Source organism: Taudactylus pleione, unplaced genomic scaffold (assembly GCF_031769625.1).
Source record: "Taudactylus pleione unplaced genomic scaffold, aTauple2 ptg000720l, whole genome shotgun sequence".
In the NCBI taxonomy this organism is placed as follows: Eukaryota; Metazoa; Chordata; class Amphibia; order Anura; family Myobatrachidae; genus Taudactylus; species Taudactylus pleione.
The window spans coordinates 1,742,033-1,754,523 of NW_028285122.1; the positions used below are offsets into that span (position 1 = coordinate 1,742,033).

General features: G+C 41.2%; 1 protein-coding gene and 1 pseudogene across 2 annotated transcripts in view; both read right to left on the bottom strand.

Annotated features, from left to right (window-relative positions):
• The window catches only part of LOC148477384 (uncharacterized), a 428,950-nt gene that overhangs the window by 288,200 nt on the left and 128,259 nt on the right, over window positions 1–12,491 (bottom strand). The window lies entirely within an intron of this gene.
• LOC148477390 (olfactory receptor 2D2-like) lies at window positions 1,970–2,922 on the bottom strand (annotated as a pseudogene).

Consider the following 12,491-nt stretch of genomic DNA (forward strand, 5'->3'; position numbering starts at 1 on the left):
CAACTATATAACGGTGACAACTACATAACTGTGACAGCTATATAACTGTGACAACTAAACAACTGTGGCAACTACATAACTATGGCAACTATATAACTGTGACAACTACATAACTGTAACAACTACTGTAAATACAGAAACTGTGGCAACTACATACAGGTGGCAACTATATAACTGTTACAACTACATAACTGTGACAACTACTGTACATACAGTAACTGTGACAAGTACAGAACTGTGGCAGCTACATTACTGTGACAAATACATAACTGTGAAAACTACTGTACATACAGTTACTGTGACAAGTACATAACTGTGACAACTACATAACTGTGAAAACTATATAACTGTGACAACTACATAACTGTGACAACTACTATACATATAGTAACTGTGACAACTACATAACTGTGACAACTATATAACTGTGACAACTTCATAACTGTGACAACTATATAACTGTGACAACTAAATAACTGTAGCAACTACATAACTGTTGCAACTATATAACTGTGACAACTACATAACTGTGACAACTACTGAACATACAGTAACTGTGGCAACTACAGTACATAACTGTGGCAACTATATAACTGTGACAACTACATAACTTTGACAACTACTTTATATACAGTAACTATGACAAGTACATAACTGTGGCAACTACATAACTGTGACAACTACATAACTGTGGCAACTACATAACTGTGACAACTACATAACTGTGAAAACTACTGTACATACAGTTACTGTGACAACTACATAACTGTGGCAACTAAATAACTGTAACAACTACATAACTGTGACAACTACTGTACATACAGTAACTGTGAAAACTACATAACTTCGGCAACTATATAACTGTGACAACTACGTATCTGTGACAACTACTGTACATACAGTAACTGTGACAAGTACATAACTGTGACAACTACATAACTGTGAAAACTATATAACTGTGACAACTACATAACTGTGACAACTACTATACATACAGTAACTGTGACAACTACATAACTGTGACAACTACATAACTATGACAGCTATATAACTGTGACAACTAAATAACTGTGGTAACTACATAACTATGGCAACTATATAACTGTGACAACTACATAACTGTAACGACTACTGTACATACAGTAACTGTGGCAACTACATAAAGGTGGCAACTATATAACTGTGACAAATACATAACCGTGACAACTATATAACTGTGACAACTATATAACTGTGACTACTATATAACTGTGACAACTATATAACTGTGGCAACTACATAACTGTGACAACTACAACAACATAACTGTGACAACTACATAACTGTAACAACTACATAGCTCTGGCAACTACATAACTATGACAACTACATAACTGTGGCAACTGCATAACTGTGACAACTACATAACTGTGGCAACTACATACTGTAACTGTGACGACTACCTATCTGTGGCAACTACATAAATGTGACAACTACTGTACATACAGTAACTGTGACAAGTACATAACTGTGGCAACTACATAACTGTGAAAACTATATAACTGTGACAACTACATAACTGTGACAACTACTATATATACAGTAAATGTGACAACTACATAACTGTGACAACTATATAACTGTGACATCTACATAACTGTGACAACTATATAACTGTGACAACTACATAACTGTGACAACTATATAACTGTGACAACTAAATAACTGTAGCAACTACATCACTGTGACAACAACATAACTGTGTCAACTACATAACTGTGGCATCTACATAACTGTGGCAACTACATAACTGTGACAACTACATAACTGAGACAACTACATAACTAGTCAACTGTCAGAACTACAACCTGAATAATCTGTATGATATACTGTATAGTGGTGAACAAGCAGAAGCCATTACTTGCATTCATTTTAGATTAGTATTTATTCCACCTTTACCAGCCATATACTTTACACAGTGTTTCCCATTTTAATGAGCAGCAGTTATCAAACCTTTCACATTGAGTTTTCTCAGAGCAGCCTTCATGTCTGAGTTCTTCAGGCTGTAGGTCAGGGGATTAATTGTGGGAATTACGATGCAATAGAAAATGGCCGTCATTCTGTCTTTGTAAGAAGAAAATGTTGCCCCCAGGCGCAGGTGCACATACATAGCAGACCCATAGAATATAATAACAGAGACAAGGTGAGAAAAACATGTGGACATTGCTTTTGACGGGCCTCTGATGAGTTGAGGAGGAATACAGAGGTTAGGATCTTGATATAGGAGCAGAAGATTAGTATGAATGGGAGTAAAGATCCAAATATACAAAGTATGAAGATATAAAGCTCGATTTTGAAGGTGTTTGTACAGGCTAAGTTGAGTAGAGATGGGATGTCACAGAAAAAATGGGCAATTCTGTGAGAACCACAGAAAGGGTACATAAATATTGTGCTGGTATTTATAATTGAACAAAACAAACCTAAAATACATGGTCCAGTTGCTAGCTGGTAACATAATGTTGTAGTCATCACTGACGTGTATCTCAGAGGACAGCAGACGGCCATAAACCGGTCAAATGCCATCACTGCAAGGAAATGACATTCTGACACTGCAACAGCAATGAAAAAGTACATCTGAGCGGCACAAACAATGAAAGAGATAGATCTATCCACTGACAGGAAGAGCTCAAGAGCCTTGGGAACAGTAGTGTTGATAGAACAGATCTCAAGTATTGACAGGCCCCTCAGGAAGAAGTACATGGGGGTGTGAAGTTGAGGGCTATGAGTAACAGTCAGGATGATTAGGCCATTACCTACCAGCGAAAGAGTATAGGCAAACAGGAGGAATATCATTAAGATGACCTGAACTGGGAAAGACATATCAGAGAACCCTAGGAGGGTGAAGTGTGTAACATTGTGGGGGCTGTACGGATCTGTGACCATAGTTTAGGATATTCTCACTTGTCACAAAGTTAGAGGGAATGTTATGATTAATCGTTGCTCACAGATTACATTGTGTGTTAAAAAGTCAGTACTTCCTTAAGAACTGCTGAAAGCTGGGAAATCTGGTTTTACAAATGTGCATATAATGTGTGAGTTAGTATTGAACCCTAAATGTCACAATGCATACACACACAAAAAATCAGAGCACAAAGCATCAGGGTTGGATTATCCTCAGGCTCGCAGTTCACTTGCAGTGCATGATGTGTATAAAATGTGCAGGTCCTTACTAAACCGGGTGATGAACTGTCGCGGTGGACATTGCTGATTATCTGTCTATAATGCTTCAATACAAGATAACATGTTTCATTTATTTTCATTCATTTTTGTGAACATGTTTATACAGTTTTCATAATGTGCAGCTCCTGCCCTTTAGTCTACCTAATCTCATTAAACCACATGTAAATATATTAAAGGCAATGCATTTATTTTACCAATAAATACTTTGATACGCCCATGAATCTACAGTAACTTCAATACATTATATGTGTCTCTGCAGATCGTAGTTAGATATACAGGGGAAACCAATATAGAACAATAATGGACTCTGCAAATAGGTGGTTTTTAGTATACAAACATCATTTATCTGTATATAGAGAGATATAGTGATACAGGTAATAGTAGCAGTGTGAGAGGAAGACATAATTACTCTTTGTCATTTCACCAGATAATATCATTCTAATGTCTTCCCACTCGGTATAAATCTAACAGAATTAAGCGCAGTACCAGGTACACATAATCCATTATTTTAGTAAGAAAATGCTGACAAATGACTTATACATTGAAATAATCATAATAATTTCATCAGTGGTATCACAGTGCATTCTCTGTATCACCCAGTGACAGTGTAGGAGGCCGGCGGGCACTGCAATCCATCAGCACAGTGTGTACCTCCACCCTAATACAGAAACCCACCCTTGCCAGAGCAGTATTTCCCAAAGCTGAGAGAGATCTGTCTTATATAGTGATATGAACCTTGGGGAAGCTGGTTCCTCAGGTCTGCATCAATTGTTATTCTGGTTGTTAATATCCAGCTGATAGGATTTCTAGATGATCAGAGTGAGGGTGTATAAAGACTGAGGAGCCAAAAAATAGATACTAATTGGCCCAAAGCAGTTATGTGTGATTCCCAGGGTAATGACAGTATTCATGAAGAAAGTTTGTTTATGATACTTACAAAACTGCAAGTAAATAACACAATGTAATGTAAGGGAATAACATTGGAATAATACATTTTAACACAAACAGTGAGATTTTTATTGTACCAGCACCATAGATGTCCATTTGTTACATTAGTTGCTTAATATGATTAATTTAAAAGTATATGTCACATGTATTATTTGCTGTACAAAAATCAGGAAATAATAAATTCATCCGAGTAATATACCATCACATAAAAGCACATTTACTGTTCGACTTTCATTTAAATTGGTAAAACATTTTAGGTTCTGCTACATTTAGTTTTCCTGTCCACTTTCAAGGTATTTATTTCCGTAAATAAATATTCTACTTAAAGTAACTTAATATTTCAATCACAAGACATTTGGTGTAGTCGGCAGGGCTGCTCTTTCTATGTGTTATCAATTGAAATAAGAAATCAAACTTGACCTGGTTTTCAATTGTAAAGTAATCTACAGTATAAGTTGTAATTGTGTGTAATGTATTATGTTGTTGAAAATAAAAGTACATTGAGGGAGGGAATACAGAGCCGCTTTCAGGTGGGCTAATGTCGGATCATGGTTACTCATGGGCCAGGTGATACACCCTAATCTTTACTTCCATACAGGATGGGAAAATGTGAATGTACCATTAGAATCAATCAATAGTAAGCGTCTCCAAGTATAACCAAGGGGTAAGAAAAGCTGCACACAAAACTTAGCAATGACTGCACAGTGCTGAGGTGGGAAGATTTACTATTCTAGGGACTAGACCTGTGACTGCCAGAAGAAAAGCAAAAACATATAGCTAGGCATAAAATGCAGACATTGGCAATAGAAAGCATTGGGAAGCAGGGGCAGAACTATGGGAGACAATGGAGGCGCCTTCCGCCTGGCTCCAGCTCTGAAGGGGGCACCTCCTCCATTGCCCACAACATATTCACCCCACTTAGGGCTGTAACTATGTACCTTGTACCATCATGGCCCTTCACGGCACCAGAGAAACCACCATACACTAGTGGAGAGCTCCATGTCAGACCATCAGCTGCTGCCTTCGTCTATCTATAGTCTGTCTTCATGCAAATTGCTACATTATAGTGTCTGCGGCAGTGACAGGGGGGGCACCAAATTATAACTTGCCTCCGGGCGTCTGGGATGAACTTACGCGACTGTTGGGAAGAATATGATGCTTCTGACAGAGAAATAATTTGAAGTGCCTTTATCATACACTGACCCTATATATCTTCTAGCAGAGAAGGGAGAAAGATGATTAAAGGGCTATATTATGTAACCTTTAGTAACCTAGCAGTTGCCATCGTTGAAGTCAATGGTGAGAACTGCTTATTGGCTGAGAGAGGTGGAGGCTCACCTTTATCAGCCAATGAACGCTAAGCCAATGCATTTCTATGTCTCATTCACATATTAATGTACTTAAAGGGCATTACATGTCCGTGGCATGGGTATAGGCGCCTTGACGTTTTTGTGGATGCCTACATGGACCAAAGAGTACAAGAAACAAGGGGTAGGTGAGCATGATTTTTTTTACAGGTTAGGTGGATGCTACATGGAGAAGAGGATGTGAATGGCTACAGGGATTGTAGATGAGTATGTATGAGTGTGAGTGTAATAAACTTGTACTTTCACAGTGTATCCTGTGTTTATTTTAATATTTATTTTGCAGGTGAACTAGATGTATCAGCAGGCTTATAATGGCCCATAGGGTACCTGTGGTTCTCCTAGTATGAGTATGCGAGGGAAGTTTGCTGGGACCTCTAGTTCTACTGTAAAAGACAATATTATTTATTTTATTTTTTACACATTCAACCTGGCACCCACCACCCAGGGGTGTCATGCATACCCTGGGGATAGCCTTGGAAGATGTTGACCCCCCACCCTTATTGGGGGGGTCCCCACCTCCCCAGAAATCCCTGACCTGGGCTGACTAGTGGTCAGGTGTTGAATGCTTTGACTGGGGAACCTGGTGAAAGCACTCCACTAGAAAGAGTACGGTGCTATTTGTCGAAAATACAGGGGACCCCTACTCATTTTGTCCCATCTATTTCCACATCCAAGTCTTGCTCACTGAACCAGGTGCTGATTGATGTAAATAAAGTAGACTCCTACATTTTTTCCTCCCTGTATTTTCACAACCAGGACCAGCTCTGAAAAGACCGGTATTGGTTGAGACATGGGCCCTCATTCAGAGCCATACGCTCTGAGCAGAGCGCACGCTCTGAATGAGGGCCGCCCTCCATAAAAATGGAGCGTCCTCCTGGACGCTCGTATAGCTGTGGGTCACCACCCACAGCCTATACGAGCGTGCAGTTTGATGGCCGCGATGGTCGTGACCATCGCGACCATCGAAACTGCGAGCCGGAGCCTGCAGTTGAGGTTTTCAACCGCAAGCCCTGGAGTGATTTTGGCTCTATCAGAGCCAAAATCACTCCCACTGACATCACTAGTGATGTCAGTGGGCCGGGTTCTGACGGGAGGCATTCCCGTGGGAACACCCCCGTCAGGGAGGTACGCCCCCAGCACGCCCACCAAAGGGGGCGTGCTGTCAATCAACATCGACAGCACGCCCCCTTTGATCAGGCACAACGAGCGAAGGACTTTCCTTCGCTCGACGCGTCTGGCGCATGCGCACGACGGAGCTCCCTCCGTCGTGCGCATGCTCAGTGCAGAACATCGACCCACTTGCGAGCGGACAGCCGCTTGCGAGTGGGTCTGAATCAGGGCCATGATCCTATTCCAAATATATCAGGAATACTCCTAACCCAATAAGATGTAATTGATCATAGTCTTTCAAAGTTATTTGATTGTTTAGAAATTCTGCAAACATAGAATTTGCTAAATTCTAAATTGTTGATTCACAGAATAGCAAAGAAAAACGATAATGTTGAAAGTAGCCAACAAATTTGTGAAATGTGAATTATATTGTTTATTATTCCTTATGTAACATGCAATTTTCGTGATCATGAATTCACACTGAGGAGCATAGAGATGAGGCTTACCAGTGTTCATAGTAAATGCAAGTCACATTAACCAAATTGTACCCACTAAATGTCTATATTGAAGAGTCTGGACAGTGTTATACATACTGTAAATTTGAAAGGTGAACTTACAAATTAAAATACAATTAAACACAAATACAAAATAAAACTACAAAAGTAATTTTACTAAATAAAAACATTTACTACCTTCCATTAACAACTAAAATGTCCTTAACTGTTGCTTTACAAATGCAAACATCAATTAAGTGATTTGAATAGATGGCTGTATCTGCATATAATGTAGTCACTAACAGTGGGCGGGTCTAGATGCAATCAACCAATCATAAGTGCCTGGAGATGATCACAATCAACATCATTATATATTGCACCAGGGGTTGAATTCTGTCAATAGATACATACAGTATGTGTCTGAGTCCAGGCCTACCTTGTTCGCATTTGTATGATTTCCCCCAGTGTATGCTTTAGTGCTCCTATTACAATTTATAAAGCAAAGGGATTCATATGCCTAAGATGCAACTAAATATGCTTATGGGTGCAAGTTTTTTTTTCATGTGCATAAACAGTACAGAAATGTAGAGCAAACAAATGAATAATAATGTGTACAGTATGTCCAAACCCATATGAGGCTCTGAGTGATACAGAATGTTCCCATGACAAAATGGGAGTCTATCTTACAGCAAACACCTTCTTATGAAATCTGTGATTAACATTTCTACTATTGTATTGTTATGACCATGTAAATATGTATTTTTTATTGATTGTATAATTCCTAGATATTGATGGTGTGCAGTCACACACATTGTTACTTTTGTGTAAACAGGCCTTTTGATGTTTACTGTTAGTTGTGTAACATATATACTGTATTTTACATCTATTGGTGTCTCACAGAGACACACCCTGCTTTAGCAGGTATGCTGGAGCCACACACTGTAGTGTGCCCACAAGTGAGCTAAGGGAAGTAGTATGTGCATGGGCAGCCCATTTCAAGTGGAAACTTCATTCCAGGTGGAGTTATGGGCTAAAGGACTGTCCATCTGACACCACTCCACCATGTGAATGTGAGAGGGGTTTATAATGAAGCTAATGGGATCTCACTCTCCTGAACAGTGATGACCAAAAGCATTGATCTTAGGACCTCATTCAGAGGCGGTTGCAAGAAGCGATCGCTCTCTCTGAATGAGGGCGGGCGCTTTTTTTTTTTTTTGGTGCGGCCTCCTGGTAGCAAGCTAAGCTGTGGGTTACCACCCACAGTTTAGCTAGCAACCAGGGTGATGGTCACAATGGTGATCACCATCGTGACCATCAGGGCTTGCGACAGACCCTAAGCTTGGGTCTGGGCACTCGCAAGCCCCAGGAAGCTTTCTGCTCTGATGGAGCAGGAAGCTCCCCACTGAAATCACTGATGATGTCAGTGTGGCCGCCCACAAAACGGTAGGCGTTTTGGAAACCACCCCCAAGCCCGCCTACAAAATGGGGTGAGCTGTCGATCAACATCGACAGCCGCCCCTTTTGTAGCAATCTCCGGAGCGAGAGAGTTTCTCAGTGCGGCCGCTGCGCATGTGCAGGGCTACCAATCGACCCAGTTGCGAGCACATCGGTGCTTGCGATCGGGTCTGAATGACCCCCTTAGTCTCTACATTGTGGATAAAGTAGTGCAGAGCTTACACACATACTGTAGTGATAACATTAAATATAATACAACATATATATAAATTATTAATAATAAAATAATAATAATAATAATAATAATAATAATAATAATAATAATAATAGATTCTAATGAGATGTGTGCTTAAATTTGCAAGTTCCATCTGCAAAATAGACTTCTGTTCAACTCTTAATGTTTTTCAGTTTAGAAGATATATCTTTTTTCTTCATAGATAATATTTGCCAGACAAGTTTTTTAAGGGTGGAGTTGAGTTTTATTCACAGTGTTTGGCAATAATGCTTACCAATTTGTTACAGTGTTTATTTTATATTGGACAGGAAAACACAGAAAAAAAATAACTTTTGAAGGCAGGTCCGTCATTTTAAGGGGCAAAATTACCATTGTGACCACAGTTCTTGCAGCATTTAGGGTCAGAAATAGGGAACATCTTGTTTAGTCTCTTAGGTTATAAGGTCATCTAATATAACATCTATTATATCATTTTATTGCTGAAATAAAAATGGAATTCCATGCAATACCTCCCTCATATCTTCACATCCTTCCTCATGTTGAGGAGAACTCACATTTATTTACCAATCTCTTTCATAGGGATGTAGCCATAATGTTGACATCACAATTTCATCAGGTATGATGTCAACATTGTTGAAATGTCAACATTGAAAGTATTAGTATGTGCAGAATGTACAGTAGACCACTTGCACAATGTCTACATGTGAAACGAAGACACTCCACACAGATCTGCAGCAGAGAGTTAGGATTAGGCTGTGGGAGGGTAGGGTTATGGTTAGGTACTAAGGGAGGGTTAGGTTGTGGAAGGGTAGGTCAGGGTTAGGCACTAGGGAGGGAATTAGGGATATTCACTAGGGCAAAGGTTAGGATTAGGCTGCAGAAGGGTATATTTATGGTTAGGCACTAGAAATTGGATTTGGCTTAGGCTGCAGAAGGGTAGGGTCAGGGTTAAGCCCTAGTGGAGGGTTAGGATTAGGCTGCAGAAGGGTAGGGTCAGGGTTAGGCACTAGGGGAGGGTTAGGTTTAGGCTGTGGAAGGGTATGGTCAGGGTTAGGCACTAGTGGGAGGGTTAGGGTTAGTCTGTGGAAGGGAAGGGTCAGGGTTAGGCACTAGGGGGAGGATTAGGGGTTATTATTAGTCAAACTTATACCAGAAGCCATGCAGGATCCACATTAAGTCATCCTGATGTCAGCTTCAAACCCGTAAAACATTGGACCTTCTGCTCTAGGTAAGTCACCACTGGATCACCAGGGATGTTGTTTTGATATTATAATAATATGTCAACATTATATGTCAACATGATGAGTGTCAACATACCTAGCATATGGACATGATGCATTTCAACATTATCACCATGTTGACAAAATATACCACATATTCCTGAGGTGGAGTGAGTGGAGGAGATTGAGAAGAAGTGGTTAGTGAGGTAGGAGGACAATCGAGAGCAGACAGAGTTGTGGAGACCACAGGATTGGAGTGTTTGGAGGAGGAGAGAGTGATCTATAGTAGCGAAGGCTGCAGATAGGTCCAGGAGGATGCATAGAGGTTTCGGATCCTTGGATTTAGAAACAAACTGATCATTAGTTACCTTAATGAGGTACCTCAATAATGGGTTTTTTAATGGTGAAAGTGATGAGAGCATGTGTGAAGAAGAAATAGGGGAAAATACCAGATAAGGTGGACTGATTGAAAAGGTAAGTGAGGTAGAAGCAATCATCTGGAGAGGGAGCCAAGAAAGTGCCTGTAAATGGGGCTAAGTGTGATGCTGGAGGGATGAGTGGATGTTTAAAGGGCATGGACTGTATTCCCAGTGGCAGGTGAGAAGGAGGAAAGTGTAGACAAGCAGATAGAGTAAAGAAAAAATGTGACAGGGGGAGACTGATTGGAGGAGATGATCTGCCATATAGCAATAATATTGGATATAAAATAAGTGGCAGAGTCAAGGGAACTGTAGGAGGAAGATGCAGCAAAAAGCAGATGCAGCAAAAAGCAGCTCACAGTGTACAGTACCAGAGAAGCAGCTCAATGTACAGTACCAGAGAAGCAGCTCACAGTGTACAGTACCAGAGAAGCAGCTCACAGTGTATAGTACCAGAGAAGCAGCCCACAGTGTACAGTACCAGAGAAGAAGCTCACAGTGTACAGTACTAGAGAAGCAGCTCACAGTGTACAGTACCAGAGAAGCAGCTCACAGTGTGCCAGAGAAGCAGCTCACAGTGTACAGTACCAGAGAAGCAGCTCACAGTGTACCAGAGAAGCAGCTCACAGTGTACAGTACCAGAGAAACAGCTCACAGTGTGCCAGAGAAGCAGCTTACAGTGTACCAGAGAAGCAGGGCTCTGACTTTAACCGTACAGGAATTGGTTTTACACACATAAAAGTTGCAGATGAAGCACTATGGAACTTGGGGCCTGATTCAGACCCGGACGCTATTTGCGGCCACTCGCTGGCTAAAAGGGCACTGTGCGCACACACCTGTATGAAGACGCCCCTTTGCCACTCGCAACACACGTCATCATTGGCAGTTGTAGGATTAATCGGGAACATCGAGAGCCATCGGAGCTGATCGCAGCGCCTGTGGTAGCCTTTTCCCACCACAACATTGCGAGCAGTTCAGGCTAAAATACAACCCAGTCACATGTGTAATGACGCTACTTTGCTAATTATGCACGCTCATTAAACTCCATTCTGACGATCGGGCATGCCTACGTTTGCACATCCACAGCCCCGTTTACAAGCACCTTCCCCTGTTACCACCCACAAACGGCACAATCTGCCACTCAAAATAACGGCCCGACTGCGGGCTATAGGCATCGCAGTGACAGGTTCACGCACGCGCATTGCGAATCATACGCATGCACAGATTGCGAAAAATCTCTCAATGCGAGCGAGCGCAGCATAGCGTCCAGGTCTGAATCAGGCCCTTGGAGTGAGAAGAATCCATGTGTGTTTGCATCGAGTCCTATGTGAAATAGTTGAGCACAAATGTAAACATGTTGCAAGCCCCAGTGGTACATATATGCTAGCTATGCTGTTTGATCGTTTCCAGCTTTAGTATTTGTGTGAATAAGACACTTTTTGAGTGAAAAAGATGCTCTGTGTGGCCGAGTCATACAGGACCTAGAGCGCTGAGAGGGGTTATTTGGCGTTACTGAGGCCTGAGTATAAGAGGGGAATAGGAAATATTATCTGTACTGTAATCTTCTGACCTGTTACTGTACCTAGCTGGGGCTGCTTTTGTCTGATTAATTTTCATTCAATGCCACCTTCTATTAGCAGAAGACAGAGCAAAGGTGTGAGGATGGATATTTGGTCAATTTAAATTGGATATCGAAAAAATCCACCAGAGTAATAACGTAATAGTATATCCTTGACAAAGGCCTTGTAAGGCCCAAACACTTTGGTGAGAATACACATTCCCAACACCTCTACAACACCCCAGCCTTGATACTAGTCTCCTCCCAATAGAAGAGTGGAGTTGCTGCATTACACGCTGAGCCCAGGTCCCGCGAGATCCCACGTGATCGCGACACCCGGTAGTCTCGTGTGTAGCAGTGTACTATACACAGCCAGCTGGGCAGGACAGGCAGGGACGCCAAAAGATTTTACTTACAGCGATCATCTGAACTTAGGACAAGAAGGACGATGCAACGCACCAGGAGG